Source organism: Malaclemys terrapin, chromosome 3 (assembly GCF_027887155.1).
Source record: "Malaclemys terrapin pileata isolate rMalTer1 chromosome 3, rMalTer1.hap1, whole genome shotgun sequence".
NCBI lineage: Eukaryota > Metazoa > Chordata > Testudines > Emydidae > Malaclemys > Malaclemys terrapin.
This window is the reverse complement of record NC_071507.1, coordinates 183819596-183838902: the sequence shown is the minus strand read 5'-3', so window position 1 is coordinate 183838902 and position 19307 is coordinate 183819596.

Genomic DNA, 19307 nt, shown 5'->3' with positions numbered 1-19307 from the left:
AGTCACAATATCTATTTGCTCACCCTTTACCATGATGATTATGTTAGTGAAATTCTGTTTGCCCATCAATTACCAAAATAAATCACCCTGATTTAGTGGATCAGAAGAATTACACAGGGCTACTAATCAGGATCTGGCATGTTCAGTAGTCTCCTCCAAAGAATACCTAGATGCTTCAAGACCTGGCATTGATTATTCAGAAATGGGCACTTTCCCCTCTGGATGAAAATTGAATGAGTACTCTGAGATGATGCTGGGGACACTGTGATGCTGTTAAGATATAATTAAGGTCTGGTACTTTATCACTTGTGGTCATTAAAGGTCTTTTGTAAATGCAGAGGTATTAAGTCTAGTGTCCTGTTCAGATTCTAGCTAAGGTTGCCTATAGTAGTTGCCTTTGAAAAGTCATCATTTGTCCACAGTTATTACACAGTGGTATCCAGGACAGAGCAGGTATTTCCCTATTCTAGAGAAATGATTGTCTTATTTCAGATATTGCTGAATGATAAACATGGGTAAAGTTTGACATTTCAAGATGACCACTTCATATCCCCCTCATGTTGTTTTAATTGGTTGCAATATTCTAAATTTCCTTCCTTTCAATGTTATATAGTAAAGTGCACTGTCCTAGTTGTTTCATTCTCCCAAATGATTGTCTCAGTATACATTATATGTATATATTATATACAATAATATCCTTTACCTACTTCAAAGAATTGTTGAACGGCTTACTTAGTTAATGTTTGTAAAAGCATTTTAGGATCTTCTGGTGGTGGGGCAATAGAAATGCAAAATATTGTTGGGATTATTCTTAGTGTTATTGATTATATAGTTCCCTGGGTTAATGTAATCATTAACCTTTAAGCAGTCTAGTTAATGGGCTAATTTCCACACTGAAATAAATGTTAGGGTAAGTGACATTTTGGGTGCAAGTTAGTCAGTGGTAGAGCTGGTTAAATAACATTCAATGAATAATATATGTGATTTGAACATTTCTGAATGTATTATTCAGTGAATCGTCTATTTAATTATTCACACAGCTCTAGTCAGAAAACAGGTACAAGTGCCAAATTTGTGGCAATTTCCTCAAAAGGAATTGAATTCCTGGGATTGAAAGGGAGGTGTGGCTGGAAAAAAAGAGCAGCGGCTGGTCAAAAAGTAGGAAATTTAAAGGGGAAAGTCCCACTAAAACAGTCCTTTGATTTGAAAGCTGCTGAGACTAATGAACACAAAGACATAAGAAGAACCTGTGCCTATCACATTGACCAATATTATCTCATTGTTTACTTGTTCTCTCCTATCTGTGTATATCCCTCTGTATCTTGTCTTATATATAGATTGCAAGCTTCTTTGGACGGGAAGTTTTTCTTTTTGTTCTGTGTTTGTACAACATCTAGCACAATGTGGTCCTGGTCTGTCACTAGGGCTCCTCAGCACTACAGTAATACAAATAAATACAGAAATAATAATTAATAATAAGACAAAGCAAATTCCTGCCACACACCCACTTTAGCATACACCTGTACAATTTAAGCGCTACCAGTACTTACATAGCCCTGACACAGACCCCCAATATTGGAATTAAGCCTCTTGGGTCAAGCAATGTTTAACCACTGGAATATAAGTTGATCCTGGCACCCCTTTAATAATACAGAAATGAAGCATATGGTCCAACACTTTTAAAAATGGGAGCCTAAAGCTATACTCACAGCCTGGGATTTTCAAAGGAACCTAAAGGAAATAGGCATCCCGATATCATTGAATTTCAGTGGTATTTTGGTGCTTAACTCACTAAACGTCCTTTGAAAATCCTATCCACAGTCCAAATGTAGGTACCAATAAAAGTGTCCTTCTTTTCAGAAATGATGAGTGCCTAGCAAATCCCATTGACTTTAGTAGGTGCTGCTGGATGTTCAGGCCACATAGGCAGGTGCCTAAATATGCAAGTCAATGAGCTCTAGGTGTCTAACTTCCCTTTGAAAATCCCAACCTTATTGTAGTTTTAATATTTTCCGATAGACATCAAAAATGTCACTCCTCTATGGGTCCCATGGGCTGGGGCTGGACTATCTATGTGAATCTTTGTGGGGTTCCTTAGTGGGATGGTCTGATTAACTGCAAGAATGACCTGATTTCTCACTGTCCTTAAGTTCCACCGGGTCTTGGTGCTGTGTGACAGTGATCAGCTTTCCTACTGGCCTTTGCAGACTGAAGTGCTAATTTGGCATTTCCATTGTTCTGGCCCACTTGGAGATGTACATGCACCCCATCTGAACATTCTTGCACTAACAAATTCCAGTTTGGATTTAGCCGCATGAATTTCTGAATTTGTCCCCATATCTGAAAATATTAGAATAAGGACTTTAGCAGTCAGGACTATAGATGTGTACTCTGTGCTAGGGGCTGGGAGTCAGCCTATCTTTGATACCCGGAAAGATACTGGAACAAATTACTAAACAATGTATTTGTAAGCACCTAGAGGCTAATAGGATTATAAGGAATAGCCAGCATGGATTTCTCAAGAACAAATCATGCCAAACCAACCTAATCTCCTCCTTTGACAGGGTTATTGACCTTGTGAATGAGGGGGAGAGGTAGTAGATATGATATGTCTTGATTTGATTAAGTCTTTTGTCACCTTCCCACATGACATTCTCGTAAGCAAACTATGGAAATGTGGTCTAGATGAAATTACTATAAAGTGGGTACACAAGTAGTTGAAAGATCATACTTAAAGAGTAGTTATCAATGGTTCATTGTCAAAGTGGGAGGACATATGTAGTGGATTCCAATAGGGGTCAGTCTCTAGGTCTTGTACTATTCAATATTTTCATTAATTACTTGGATAATAGAGAGTGTGCTTATAATTTTTTTGGATGACATCACACTGGGAGGGGTTGCAAGCACTTTAGAGACCAGGTTTAGAATTCAGAATTATCTTGACAAATTAGAGAATTGGTCTGAAATCACTAGGATGAACAAGTGGAAAGTACTTCACTTAAGAAGGAAAAATCAAATGCACAACTACAAAATGGGGAATACTGGCAAGGTGGTAGTACTCCTGTAGAGGATCTGGGGATTATAGTGGATCAGAAATTGAATAAGTCAACAATGTGATACAGTTGTGAAAATGTCGAATATAATTCTGGGTGTATTAGAAGGAATACTGTATGTAAGACACAGAAAATAACTGTCTTGCTCAACCTGGCACTGGTGAGGCTTCAGCTGGAGTATTGTGTCCAGTTCTGGGAGTCGCATTTTAGGAAAGATGTGGACAAATTGGATAGAGTCCAGAGGTGAGCAAGAAAAATTATAAAAGCTTTAGAAAAGCTGATCTATAAGGAAAGGTTAAAAAACTGGACATGTTTAGTCTTGAGAAAAGAATACTGAGCTGGGACCTGATAACTCCTCAAATATGTTAAAGGCCTGTTACAAAGAGGACAATGAACAATTGTTCTTCATGTTCACTGAAGGTAAAACAAGAAGTAATGGGCTTAATCTTCAGCAAAGGACATTTAGATTAGATATTAGGAAAAACTTTCTAACTATAAGGGTAGTTATACGCTGGTATAGTCTTCCAATTGAGAAAATAGAATGACCATCAGTGAAAGTTTTTAAGAGCATGTCAGACAAACACCTCTCAAGGATGGTCTAGGTTTACTTGGTACTACCTAATGTGACAGACCCGGATCAGTGGGGTAGAGGGCAAATATACGGGTCACTGGATGAGTAGTTTTCTGTTCCCTGAATGACTAGAGCAGGGGCTGCACTAGAGTAATCAGGAACCTGCTAGAACCAGTTAAGGCAGGCAGGCTAATTAGGACACCTGGAGCCAATTAAGAAGAAGCTGCTAGAATTAATTAAGGCAGGCTAATCAGGGCACCTGGGTTTTAAAAGGAGCTCACTTCAGTTTGTGGTGCGAGTGTGAGGAGCTGGGAGCAAGAGGCGCAAGGAGCTGAGAGTGAGAGGGTGTGCTGCTGGAGGACTGAGGAGCACAAGCATTATCAGACACCAGGAGGAAGGTCCTGTGGTGAGAATAAGGAAGGCGTTTGGAGGAGGCCATGGGGAAGTAGCCCAGGGAGTTGTAGCTGTCATGCAGCTGTTACAGGACGCACTATAGACAGCTACAGTCCACAGGGCCCTGGGCTGGAACCTGGCGTAGAGGGCGGGCCCAGGTTCTCCCCAAACCTCCCAATTGACCTGGACTGTGGGTTCTTCCAGAGGGGAAGGTCTCTGGGCTGTTTCCCAACCCACATGGTGAATGTCTGAGGCAAGAAAAGCCGCCAATAAGTGCAGGACCCACCAAGATAGATGAGGAACTTTGCCACACTAAGCACAGGTGTTGGAATTGATGAATTCTTGAGATTCCTTCCGGCCCTTCGTTTCTATGGTTGTATGTTTCTATGAAAGGTTAGGGCAAAAATGCAGGTTCATGAAACCATCTATACTTTGGTCCACCAAACCAAACCTGGATCTGGCCCAGCAGCTAGAGGATACCACAAGGTCATGACACTGCACACGACATTGCAGTGTAAACATCACACTACTTGGGATAGGAGCACCAGATGCTTCCTTGTTGCTAGCCACAAAGAGTAGGGCTGGCTGAATATATGCTGTTGAAACATTTTTTGGAGGGAGATATGAGTTTTCAGCTACAAAATTTTTTTCACAGAAAATGTCTGCTTTCCTCTTAAATTGTTGATTGTGTTTGTTGGAAAGCCAAAAACCTTGGACAGTGAATCTTCAGCTGAAAACTTTCAATTGTTATAATGTTGACAAAGTCAAAATTTTCCACTGGAAAATTTGATGAAAGTGTTTTTTTTTAATTGACATTTTCCATGGAAAAAACCTGACCAGCTCAACAGAAGGACCCTGCATTCTGTGAGACCATCACCACAGCATGGACAAGAGAAGGCTGGCTCAGGGTTCTATATGTTAACCAAACTTTGTGTCCAAAGCAGAACCCGAACTCACATGTTGTTGGGACTTTTCCATCCTCATCCACTCTCACAGTGTAAAGTTTCCTGTCAAAAATGGACAAAAGAAATATGGTAATTTACTGAATCCAATATTTTTTTTTTTACTAAAGCTCTAGAAACAGCTCATGCCACTGTTTTAGGGACAATTTGTGACACTTTCAGCCATAAATCAGTGATCTTAGTCTCATTTGAGAAACAGAATTGGGACTGGATAGTACTAATAGAATGAACAAACTCCAAGATCAACTTGGGTGCTGCAAGATATAGGTTTGATGATTCATGGGTGACAGTCTTCTACCTGAATAAATCATTTAACCCAGGATCCAATCTGCTGTTGAAGTGCTGTGCTGCTTGAGTTGCCATATAAGACATAAAACTAAGTCCCTGAACATCTGCAGTTTTTAAAGCTTGGCTTTAGAAAAACTAGGGCTTTTTGTTGTTGATGTTGTTGCAAGAGGAATCATGGTACTAGGTTCAAATTCCACACTGAAATTACTATACAGTCTCCCTCTTAAATCCAATTAGCAAATTCAGTTGGATGTGGTATTCTTCTTGACTTCATCACCCCAACAGTCATACAAATTGCAGTGAGCTGTTAAATAGCTCCAGTGCTCCACCCCAGATACCATCATGTCTGTGCTTGAATGCTGAGTATGGTGGTTCTTGTAGATTCTAGACCCTCCAGTGATGTAGACTTGCCATGGAGTTTAATTGGAGTACTGCAAGTGTAGCACTACAGAAATGGGACCAGTGTTTGTAGAGTACTACACGATCCTTTGGGATGAAAGATTCTTTATCTTCCTCTTTCAGTGTGTGTGTGGGTGTATAGTAAAACATTCTGATAAATTGCTGCTGCTCTCTGTGCACTAATCCACCTTTTGCAGTATGTATTCTAGCATTTTGAGCAACCTAAAAAGCTTCTATTTAAATCACCTGCAGGAGAAATGGGATGTTTAAGGTTTGATATTTCATGATCCATTAGGGCTGACAAATAGCACCTGCTTCTCTTCTAGAAGGGAGTGAAATATCAGAGTATAAAGTTATAATATTTGTATATGTTAAAAAGCTATCTCAGATAATTTCCAAGGATGTTTTACATTAGTTATGTTTTTCCTTTCTCTATGTGGTGCATACAGTTGGATTGCTAGAATTAAGGGAGCCTGGCTTTGCAGGTGGAGTAGTAAACTACAAGCATCCCATCCTAGCCACACTTCCCAAAAGTCCTTCAGTGCTGACGGGAGATGGAAACTCCAACCTGCCTTATATTTTGGGCTGAAAGCAAATGCAATCCTTTTCCTCTTCAGAACAATGAGAAAGAAAAGCCTTTCAACTAATAGGCCATCAAAACAGTCTCAACACAAACATGTTATGTAAATTGTAACTGGTTTACACTGACAGTAGCCCTATTTTCTCTCTGAGGAGCAGACCTCACTAGGGTTGCCAATTTTCTAACTTCTGAAAACTGGACACCCGTTCCCGATCTCTTCCTCCTGAGGCCTCCTCCCCTGCTTTGCCCCTTCCCTTAAGGCACTGCCCCTGCTCCTCCTCTTTCCTCGAGGCCCAGCCGCTGCTTGCTTCTCCTCCCCCCACATCGCTTGCTGCTCTCCTCCCTCCCCCTTCCTCATTGCTTGATCCTCTCCACGTCCCTCCCTGCCTCCCTCTATTCTGGGGCTGGGTTGGGAGTTGCAGCCTGATGCAGAGCAAGATGCAGGTAGGAAGCAGCCCCGGCTGACCAGGGGCTGGCGCTGGTTAATGCCTCAGCACACCCCTCACCCCTCCTGTGGTAACTGGACTTTTAGTGTCCAGTCAGTACATCTGACTGGACACTGCCAGGTCCTTTTTTCGACTGGACTTTCTGGTTGAAAGCCAGACACCTGGGAACCCCAACGTCCCTCTATCAATCAATCCACTGGGCAGTTCAGCCAATCCCAGTCCCTTGCTGATAGCTTGCAGTTCCTCTTACATGCTCCAGTCTAGTTTCCTGGGAGACTAAAAGACTGCAGCTGTTTGGTAGCCCTGCAGGTAAATATCTTGGCCTGTAGCCCTAAGACTTTCTAATTCTGTCACTTTCCAGCCTCATTCCTTTTTTAAAAATTCTGTTTCTAAAAAAAATCTGTAAACATGTGCAGAATACCCAGTGGGGTTGTCCAGGATAAAGAACCTACTGGCATGAGTTTGTGATGTCTCACTGAGCAGGCCGGTGATGAGGTGTATAAACTCCATTCTAGTCTGGAAGGGGTTAATTTGCAGCCAGAGGTCCTGTTAGCCCCTCCCGGGGTACCCCTGTACTGGTTGATAGGCCAGGGTGCACAGGAAGAGGAGGCACAGCAGTTGGGAGAGGAAGGGGAGAAGAGCGTATAGGGCGTCTTCATGGGCAAGCTGGAAGCTTGACTGAAGATGGGTTATAATGAGTTGCAGCCTGCCTGAACCCCTGAGTATGGAGCCATGGAGATGATGGAACCACAGAAGTCTGTGGTTAGATTGGAGGACTGTCTAGAACTGCAGAGGCATGGCTGCAACAAGGTAGTTTCAACTGAGCCTAGCCAGGTGGAAGGTTTGGGGTTTTTTATATTTTTTTGTTAGACGTTGTCTGATACAGCAGGGCTGGAGGGCAGCAGGAGAGTGATAGATAGGAGGTATATAAGCCCCAGGATGATCAGAACCTTATTCCCTGTATACTAAGGAGAGGTTACTACAGGTTAATTAGAGCACCTGGAGCCAAGTAAGGCCCGCCCAAAACCTAATAAAGACCCCTGCTTCAGTCAGACAGGAGGAGGGAAGGAGAGCTGACTGTAGTTTGGAGGTGTACTGGTGTTGACCAGAGGATTTGATTACCAAGGGAAGAGAGACCCTGCCCCAAGCAGGGAAGAGGGACTCCCCCAGCACAGAGGACCAAGAGAAACCGTGCCTCGGGGGAAAGAGGGTAAGAAGCCTGTGAAGCCGAAGGGGCTTGGGACCAGATTAGGGGGCGAACCTGGGTCCTTTCCCCACTCCTCTTCCCTCCCCCTCCAGAGCCCTTGCAGAGCCCAAGAAAAGGGGCAGGGGCCCTGACCCACCACACCAGTGAAAAACGCCGGACCCACCACAATAGCATTGGCCATTTGCCACAGTTGATAAAGGACTCAGGCTCTGGAAAAGGCTGGACTCTGTAAAGTGGTCTGGCTGGAGGTCCAGCTCTCTCCTACAGCAGGCATAGGCCAGGCCAAAGAACGGTGGGGGGAAAGTGGGACAGAGTTGCTGTAACACTACCTCTGGCCACAAGGGGATGTGCTGGAGTGACAAATTCACTACAAGGCCCTCCCAAATGAGTTCTGAGTCCTACTGGGATGTTGGGAGTCTGATCTATTAGATTGCTAGACCTTTCATACCTTGCTGAAAATGCAGCCTGGCTTCCTATGGTATATTTTCTTGTGTGTGTGTGTGTTTTTTTTTTTTTTTTTTTTTGCGCGGTAGTTCTTAAAATTCAAAATGATCAGACTTTCAATCCTAGAGAAAGGAAGTTGAATAGAGGAGAAGCTTGCTGAAACCCAGGATTAAATAAATCTTTTGTGAAGGGCCACTCATCTGTTAAGGGCCACTAATCGTTCCCCTATGTGATAATGTCCCTTAAGGTTAAATATACTTGCATAATTTTACTGCAGTCGTTAATCAGCATAATCTGTTATTGAGGAATCAGGCACAGAAACTCTATTGGTGAATGATGTAAACAATATGCCAGTCAGCATACAGAGAGTGTGATTTTTCTAAGGCACCTAGAAGAGTTAGACGCACAACTCACATTGGAATTCAGTAGAATCTGGGTCCTACAAGGGGTAAAGAGAACAGATATTCCTATAATAATTAATAACTATTTAATTCCTACTCATCTTAAAAAAATTAGAAATGCTACCCACCTCTATTTATTCCAAAATAGGATCCACCTAGAATGTAAAGACAATAAGAAAATGGTTCATATCATATGAGACACTTTGTCTAAGGACCATAGATCAGCCAAGATTGGAAATTTCACTCCCCAAGAATAGAAACTAAGGTTATGTCTACTGCACAGCTTATGTTGGCAAAACTTATGTTTCTGAGGGGTGTGAATATTCCACTCCCTGAGCAGCATAAGTTACACCAACATAAGCGCTAGTTTGCATAGTGCTATGTTGGTGGGAGAGCTTCTCTTGTTGAAATAGCTTCTGCTGCTTGAGGAGGTTTTTTTTTTATTTTTTTTTTTATTTTTTTTATGCTGACAGGAGAACTCTCTCCCATTGGCATAGAACATCTTCACCAGACATGCTGCAGTGGCGCAGTTGTACGTATAGTCCTAGCTTAAGATGACTAAATGAGATTACCGGTAATGACCTAGGCAAGAACCTCTCACAATTTGCATATGGATAAAACATCCTTTTCTCTCCCAACCTAGCTAAAAAGAACTCCAGAAAGTCACCAGAGTAGTGTTGTATTCTGCAAAGTGGCCCATGACACACTGAGAGGATCAAGAGATGGATGGGGAAGCTGCAAGTTAACCAAACCAGAAATAACGGTCTGTAAGACTGAAAGTCAAATAGGGCTAATTGCCTATTAACCCAAGAAATCAAACCACACATTTTCACCATAAATTATAAATTATACATTTGTTTATCTTATAAATCAAATATACCATGGTAATTTCTTTTGTCCCATCAATATGCCTTTCACCCCGAATTAGAAGGTGCACATTTGTTGCCCAGTGTGTCAGAAAAATGCTCTCTCTATATATGTGAATAATGTCTCTCAAAGTATTGTAAACCTTAAATAATGTGAAATGATTACACACAATCAAATAATGTATGGTGTATATCCACACAATTTTGTTTTCTTTTCTTGGTAAATGACTGTCACGCTTTAGAAGCAATAGGCATTGTATAGTACAAAAAGGAAGGTTAAAAGATATAATTCCTAGCCAAGGTATAACTTTTACTTACTAAAAGAAATTGCTAAAAAAGGGGAAAATTCCAGTTAATAACATGGGCTAATACTGAAATACAGTCCTTGAAATGAATTAAACATAAAATGCCTCTGATAAGAAAAGGATTGAAAAAAATTGCCATCTACTGGATACTGATGGAAGCAATAGAGGAACTGAAAGAGCACTTTGTTGGCAAATGGCTAATAAAAATCAGAGGGCAGCCCCCTCCAAAGACCCCTGGAATCAGGGTATATAAAACTGAGGTTTCCATATGGGATCTTAGAGTTGTCTGAACTGACGAAGAAGCCGCAGAATCCCCAGTGCGACCGAAGCCTGGACCGGCTGTGTGGAAAGGAGTCTATCCACATCCCAGGGTTAATAGGATAAGAAGTGGTGAGATTTCTTTTCAAAGAAAATAATGTATTTATTTAATATAAATATAATGTAAATGTATTTATTTAATATAAATAACTGTAGGTTATCTTGCTAAGTCTAGACTCTCTGTTGAGACCTCAAGTAAACATATTTTAGATTTTAACCAATGCTATATACTTGCTCTCCTTTACAAGTCCAAGCAAATTGGCCTAAGAGATTTAAATCGTATCTTTGAGCAATGGCTTTTGAGAGTCTAAACTTGTTCCTTTTGGATCTAGCCATTCAAATAGCAGGCACCACACTCTCAAAATTTTTACTCCTTGGAGTAATTCTGGAAGGGTAATAAATGTTAGGTACCAAAGAACTGATGATCATAAGTAAATGTAATAAGAAATGTTGGTGATCTGCATTGTTTTGTAGCGTAAATACTGGGTCTTAACCCTAGTTTTTGACAGTTGTTTGCAAGGCTTATTGGTGTGTCCAGTATGTACCTAGAACTTGGTTGTGTTGACACTTAATTGGTGAATTGTTGATGGTATACTGTAGTGGTTCTAGGTGAGTTAATAAATTGTGATTGGTTAAGAATAACTAAGTGTCCTGATTTGAGAAATAATGGTCAAGTTCAAAGTCGATCTGACAAGAATCTATTGTTAAAATTAACAAGCTAATGTTCCTTGGGCTCAGTTAAAAGGAGTTATCCTATTAGATTCCATTCTATTTTGTCTATAACACACATCAAATAGGAAAAATTGTTGGATTTCAGCTTTAAAATATAACTGGCATTTTAGGGAATTAATGAAATTGACCTTCTGTGATGCTTTTCCCCCTTCTATACCAATATATGCTAATGTAAGGAGGAAACTTTTATTAAAACAAAGCATTAATGCATATAAAATGTTGCAGTAAATATACCTAAAATAACAGAGGCATTTGTTTGACTCAGAATATTTATCATTGCTTAGCACATAGAGGGCACAGTCAGGATCAGATCATCTGAGGTAGGCAGTGTGTGAACATTTGAAGTCAGATTTAGTAGCATTTTAGTCCACAAGTAATCCCATAAAAGTTAGTGGGTCCACTCATAGATTTAGGTACTATTTAGTGAAAGTATGGAGTATCAGGATCTTGCCTGTAGGGTTTGGGCTAGGTTGAAGTCAATAAGGCTACTTGTGTGTGAGTAAATGCTTACCGACATGGTAAGGCTTGCATAGACTAGCCCCTAGTAAGAGACCATTTGTGCCCTAATGAGCGTAGAGTTTACAGAGATGACACACAAAAATGAGCATAAGAACCAAAGTAAGAGGGAAATCAAGGGTAAAACACAAGCTTTCACCACTTGAACTAAAGGAAGAGCAATAGAATGTATGAGAATCTAGCTTTCCATTGAGCTTTAAAATAATATGCCCAAAGGTATTTTTAAATAAATATTTAACACTACGCCTTTGTCTTCATTTTCACACAGCAATACAGCCTCCCTTCAGTAAATGTTAAAATGAAATGTCAGCTGATTCAGACTGTTCTTCACTTTATATTTGTTTATTATGCTGTCTTAATTCCCCTGGAACCCTTTTTTTCAAATAATTCCAACATATTGAGAGAAGATTAGTACTGCTTATAGTTGCTTATTTTTTGTTTTCATAGATCTTTTTTGTTTGTTCCTGCGACTCCCTCTCATTTGATTACAAAACACATTTGTAACAGTGATACTGTCTGAACTGCTTTGAAATGCTTTGTCATAAGCTAAGGGCAATCAAGTATTCTGTGGACATGTTCAGAAAATGTCCAGAAGGCATATTCAGGGTGAGACAGTGAAGATCAAACTTGTTTATTTTACAGTTTCATTCTCTAACCCCTTTGGCTTTGAAATAACAAATACTTAACGAACCTCAGTTTGACATGATAGGTATTTGCGTATCAGCCATTTCTTTATGGACAGTTCAGCTTTTGACAGATGCAATTGAAGAGCTACTATTCGTTATTAACTTAGTGTAACAAATTGAGAAAATGAAACCGAATATTATTCTTTGAAGAAAAACTGGAGCAGCACCAGTAGGGACTCGATTTCCTCCACAGGAAATGTATATCTTCTGACAATTCAGTATGAATGGGAGGGCTGAAATGTGTTGCTAGGCAATGTGATGTTATAGTAAAAATACCTAATCTATTCAAAATGAGTAGTCTAGGAGGAATATATATTTTGTTTAATTCATAGCAGGGTAAATTTTTTAAATAGGAAGAAGGACAGATTACCAGACAACAGGAGACTGCAGCATAAATGGTGGGGAAGGGGGAGAGGGGCTGTGAGCTTCCTACATAAAACAGAGAGGAAATAATTCAAATAAAACAGAAGCACTTCAGAAGACAATTAACAATTAATTTTAGGAATAAAGTTTTTTTTGGGGGGGGGGAATAAGTTATAATTTAAAAGAGCAAGAAAAGATTAGAGATGGCAAGAGCTGTTGTAAAAGTGCTTGCTTGGTTACAGGGCACAATGCTATAATTGTGTCAAATGGCTTTGCTGCATCAGGGCCAGAGTGCAGGATTGAGCCCTCAGACCACTAAATGCCAGATTATATTCAGCGAAGATCCTGTGGCAGCAAGAAGGAATCCCCCCTACTAAGCTGTAGAATTGCAGCACAGATACTAGTTCACCTCCATGGGTACTCTGTTTCCCATCACTGGTGGGCCTTTTTTTGGCTGGTGGATTCCCTTGACCACGGATACACTGTTTCTGCTCCATCAACATGTAGCAACACCTTCAAAATCCCCTGCATTTTGGGGGCCTGGGAGACCTTGTGGATCACAGCTTCATAGAGGCTGTGTGGACCCAGTGAGGTTTTTTGTATTTTGCCCTAACTACATCCACACAGCAACCACACTGGGACTGGTTAACTCTGGGCCAACCAGAAGGAGGATGTTAGGATTTTCCCCTTTGGGCTAAACTCCACCTTCAGTTGCCCTTTACTCAACCCCTTTGCTGTCATTAGGGCTGAAGGGCAGAATTTAGGCCTCAACATAAATATGTAACTTACAAGAAACCATCATCAGAATAAGGGCAATCAGATTGTTGTTTGACTAGTCTACTCAGATTTAATAAACACCAATTTATTCAGGATGAATCTCAAAATTGGGTTTAATAGACTGTCCTTCTGAACAGGGAGATCATGCACTCCCCATGAAGAATCCAAATGCTCCAAAGCATCATGTAAATAAGTTGCAGATCCGCTTTGATTGGTGTGTTTATCCTGAATACAGTAAAATTGGAAGTTATTTAAAGGATCCCTATTGTATGTAAATGAAATTGAGGACATATAGATAATTAAGCCAAAAAAGGGTAACAACATGCTCAGGTTTAAGTAGTTGTTTCATATTGACCTACTTGTCTTGGAACAATAATCATATATTTTATACATTACAGGTTAGAGACAGACTCTTAAAAATGAATGCATGACAGTAAAAGAGTGTGTAAATAAGCAAAGAGCAGAGGATTTCATAGGAAAGCTTGGATTTGAGTCTTTATTAAATGGAAGAACAGGAGTACTTGTGGCACCTTAGAGACTAACAAATTTATTAGAGCATAAGCTTTTGTGGACTACAGCCCACTTCTTCGGATGCGCTATATGCATCCGAAGAAGTGGGCTGTAGTCCACGAAAGCTTATGCTCTAATAAATTTGTTAGTCTCTAAGGTGCCACAAGTACTCCTGTTCTTCTTTTTGCGGATACAGACTAACACGGCTGCTACTCTGAAACCGTTTATTAAATGGCTCATCATCATTAACATTTTTGCTCAGTTTACTGTTGTACAGCAGAAGCCTGGAGTAACACTCTGGGCCTTAATCAGGGCTCATGGACACTTTTTCTCCATTAGTCCTGCTGCCTTCTATCATTGGGTTGGCACACCTTATTTTAATGCCCTCTCCTCCTTCAGTTCTGTCTTTGACAATAGCTGCAGCAAAGAGTGAGATCTGGCAGCCTGCAGGTCCCAAGAGCTAGAATCTTCACATATTTTTCAGTAGTAACTTTTTTTTTTAACTGGTTTTTCATATGGGTCAACTTTCCTTTGAAGCTGCTGTTTGGATTCAATTTGCGCTCTGTGAAACTGCTATCTTTGCTTTGCAAGCATTCACATACACAAATGGATATTCTGTGACCACTCCAGAACTTATTAATTGATTCACAGCACAATTTCAGCACATCTGACAGTAAATATAGATGTTTTCTAGGCAAAAATGTGAAATTTCACCCCCAACCAAATTTGGAATAGTAAAAATGGATCAGGCATACAAGGATTATGGAGCTCTGAAGAGAAATCCCGATGAAGAAAGATGTGAAAGATAGGGGCTGGTTAGTTTAGAGAGGAGATCAATGAGGAGATATGATAAAAATACATACTGATGAATGCTATAGAGAAATTGAATCATGCACGTTTTTTTACCTCTTCTCAGAGTATAAGAGCAAATAGAAAAGCAAAACATTTAACACCGATAAGAGCAAATAACATTTTTGTACAACATATAAGTAACTATGGAACTCTTGCCACAAGATTTCATTTGGAAAACACCTTACTAGAAGGATTAGACATCTGGTTGATAACATTCACAGTTAAAGTAGATAAGACCAAAATTATGAGGGATATAAATCTTCATACTTCCTGGTGTAAGCCAACCACTAACTGATGTGGGTTAGGAAGAAACTTCTGTATGGGGAGGTTATTCCATAATTGTCTACTGTGTGATTTCTTGCTCTTTCTGATGCATGTTGCATCTGGCACTGGCTCCTGACAGACAGAATACTGGGCTAGATGGCCCACTAGACAGGCAGTCTTCGCTTACAGACAGCCTTCCAACCTGAAGCAAATACTCACCAGCAACTACACACCACATAAAAAAAGCATTAACCCAGGAACCAATCCCTGCAACAAACCCCATTGCCAACTCTGGCTGCATATCTATTCAGGGGACACCATCATAGGGGCTAACCACATCAGCCACACCATCAGGGGCTCGTTCATCTGCACATCTACCAATATGATATATGCCATCACGTGCCAGCAATGCCTCTCTGCCATGTACATTGGCCGAACTGGACAGTCTCTATGCAAAAGAATCAATGGACACAAATCAGACATTAAGAATTGTAACATTCAAAAATCAGTAGGAGAGCACTTCAATCTCCCTGGACACTCAATAACAGACTTAAAAGTGGCAATTCTTCAACAAAAAAACCTTCAAAAACAGACGTCAACAAGAAACTGCAGAACTGGAATTAATTTGCAAATTGGACACCATCAAATTAGGCCTGAATAAAGACTGGGAGTGGATGGGTCCCTACAAAAAGTAATTTTTCCTCTGCTGATACTCAGACCTTCTTGTCAATTGCTGGAAATGGACCACCTTGATTGCACTGGCCTCAATAGCACTACAAAAGTAATTTTCCCTCCCTTGGTATTCACCCCTTCTTGTCAACTGTTGAGATTAGGCTACTTCCACCTTAATTGATTTGGCTCATTAGCACTGATCCCCCACTTGATAAGACAACTCCCACCTTTTCATGTGCTATAATATATATTCTTACTGTATTTTTCACTCCATGCATCTGATGAAGTGGGTTTTAGCCCATGAAAGCTTATGCCCAAATAAATTTGTTAGGCTCTAAAGTGCCACAACAAGTCCTCGTTATTTTAATCTAATCTAGTTTAGTAATGCCTATGTAAATGTACTCAGGATGAAATTCATTGTTGGTTGCAATAGATATCTCTTGTTAGAATTGGAAATTATCTCTTCATTCATGTGACAATTTTATTTTGGTTAAAAAAATTGAGAAGAAAATAAAGAACGTTTCACTGTTAGAAATGGTGGTGTTTGATGGGTTTTTACATTTGGTGAACGTAGTCTCTTCAGAACTCCTGCTTGGATTATTAATCAGCTTTGCCCCCCTGGAGCCAATTTTCTGAACATAAACTAATTAATAGTTTCCTCTGTTTGAAAATTAGATTCTATAATGGTTGCCCCCTTTTTTAATGGATTTTTTTCAATCGTAGTAGACAAATATGCATCTAATCCTGCAACCCTTACTCAGATTGACCTAATAGTATATAAAAACTACTGCATTAATAAGGACTGCAGAATTTGTTAGTATTATTTATTAGTATCAGTATTTTTCTACAGATCAGTTAAGTATTTCACCATACAATATTATTTGGGAATCACATACATATTTTATATAAATGAGATGCTATCTCAACTCTTTTTTTTTTTTTTTTTAAAGTGAACACTCCCTGCAACTCAGGAGAATGGAGAGTGGAAAGCTTTTTCTTAAACATTATTCTTCACAATTTTGTATGGCACTTATCTATGAAGGTGATAGGTGCCTTAGGAATAGCTGACAGATTACATGGATACAGATAGACAGTCATGTAAGACTCTTTGAAAATCATTTTCTTGGTATGAAATGGAGCGAATCTTTTCAAATGAGGTCTTACTATATTTGAAGTTGCTTTTAGCAATGTAACCAAAATTGGGTAAGACATGTAGGTGTAGCAGCACAAGAAGATGTTAGTTTTCATGAGATGTGACCAAAAAAATTACACCTATTACATTGCATTAATGACCAGTTCAAACAGGTCCAATCTTGCCTTCAAGTGGCAATGGTCCAGTAGGAATGGGTGAAATCATTCTGCTTAATTGTGAACTCATTTTCAAATGATAGGTTCAAAATTTTGACTTCAAACACCAATGCTATTTCATTCTCATTTTGTTTAGGAAAGATGATATGCAGAAGAGGAGTGTCACTGGGATTCTCTCTCAGAGCAGGAAGGAAAAGAAAACAAATGCATATGCCCTGAACCCAGGATTTGGGGAAGAACATTCTGGAGAAAGTTCTTAACAATGCCAAAACTGCATAATCCCTACCACAGGCACTGGCTTCCTCCGGGTCCTGGGGGTGCTCAACCCCCTGCTCCGCCCTAGGCTCCCACCCAACCCCTTCCCCCAATTCCCCAACCCGCCCTGCTTCTTCCTGCCCGCCATCTGCCCCAGCCCCCACCTCCACCCCATCCCTTCACCCAAGCACCTGCCTCCGCTCCACCCCACCCCACCTCTTCCCATCCAGTTCATTCTGCCCCGCCCCCGAGCACACCCACTCCTCACTATCCCCACCCAGCTCCTCCTGCACACTGCAGAACAGCTGATTGCAGTGGTTGGGAAGTGCTGCGGGGCCGCTAGTGGGAGGGAGGTGCTGGGGGGGGGGTGCTGGTGGCCCTTTTTTAAAATGGGTGCTCCAAGGCTGAAGCCCACACTGAGTCACGCCTATGATCCCTCCTCCTCACCCCTTTTGGGGGAGTATTGCATTTCTACTTGGATTTTCATGGTGTAATGGGTCTCCTTCCCATCAGGACTGTGCTCGTGGTCTGTGCAAGGCAGGAAGGTGGCACCCTTTGCCCTACTTATGGACTTGCACATGTCTGCACACAACCTATTGTAACAAATCATGGCCCAGTACATTATCAGAAGTGACTGAACTAGGGTTGCCACCTTTCTAACGGCTGGTAACCCGGCCCCTGAGGCCCTGCCCCTTGCTCTGCCTGTTCCCCCAAATCCCCACCCCTTCTGTGCCTCTTCCTCAAAGCCCCACCCCTACTCCACCTCTCCCCCCCCCCAGATAAAAAAATACCCAGACATAAGGGCTTGGCAAGTGGCACCTGGACACACAAGCTGAAACCCAGACTGCCTGGTTGAAAACTGGAGAGGTGGCAACCCTACACTGGACCAGAGACTGGCCACAGCAACCCAAAGATCTCTATTGCTTGAGCTGAAGAAGAACTCCTTTCGCATTTATAACAGCTGGCATGGTTGCTGGGGACTGCCCCCGTAAAGATCATATACAGTGGGCCTGTTAAACCCATTTTACAGATGACAAGTGACTATTTAAAAATGCCATTTTCTCCCTTAATAGATCTGCTCCATGTGGTTACTCAGAGTCAAAAGAGGTGCCTTTAGTAACTCTGACTTAGTGACTCTGAAATTAAAAGTAATCCAGACTGAAAGCAAAAGCCTAAACTTTGCTTTTCGGGGAATGGAAAATTTTGTAAAGAAACCTAGTGACAAGAATGGCATTGTAAAAACAAAATGCTCAGAGAAAGTGAATAAGTAGTGAATTCCCTGGTTGAAAATATGGAGAATAGAAAAAGTGAGATGGCCACATGGGGAAACACAGACAATTAAAGGAAAAAGGAAAATGCTTGAAAGATGTACAGTGGAGCCTCAGAGTTACAAACACCAGAGTTACGAATTGACCAGTAAACCACTCACTTCATTTGGAACCAGAAGTACACAGTCAGGCAGCAGCAGAGACCAACCCCCTCGCCCCCCAAACAAATACAGTACAGTGTTGTGTTAAATGCAATCTACTGAAAAAAGGGAAAACAGCATTTTTATTCTGCATAGTAAAGTTTCAAATCTTATTGTATTAAATCAATGTTCAGTTGTAAACTTTTGAAAGAACAACCATAATGTTATGTTTAGAGTTATGAACATTTCAGAGTTATGAACAACCTCCATTCCTGAAGTGTTCATAACTTTGAGGTTGTACTGTAATTTTCATACACATTCTCTTCTTGGTGAAGACCAAGGCAAGGAAATACCTCTTTTACTAACTCAAATTGGAAAGACGACACTTGTGCTCAAAGAACGAGGTCAAAATTTTCCAATGGCTTCACTCATTAGTGGTGCCCAACTGTTGACACTTTGAACCTGATTTTTTTCAGAAGTGCTGAGCACCCACAACACAACCTTGAGCTTCCAGTTGTTGGTCCTTGGTACCTCAGAAATTGAAGCACTTAAAATTAATGTCTCCTTTTGAACCTATTGGCCTTGCATTATCCATAGGAAACACGAGATGGAGTAAATGGACTTCATAGAGGTGCTTTAAAAGCATTTGATTAATTTTGCCCTAATTAAACACACAGGAGAGAGTGAGGTCAGAATATTGTCCCTTATGTACAAATAAAACAAACCATTTT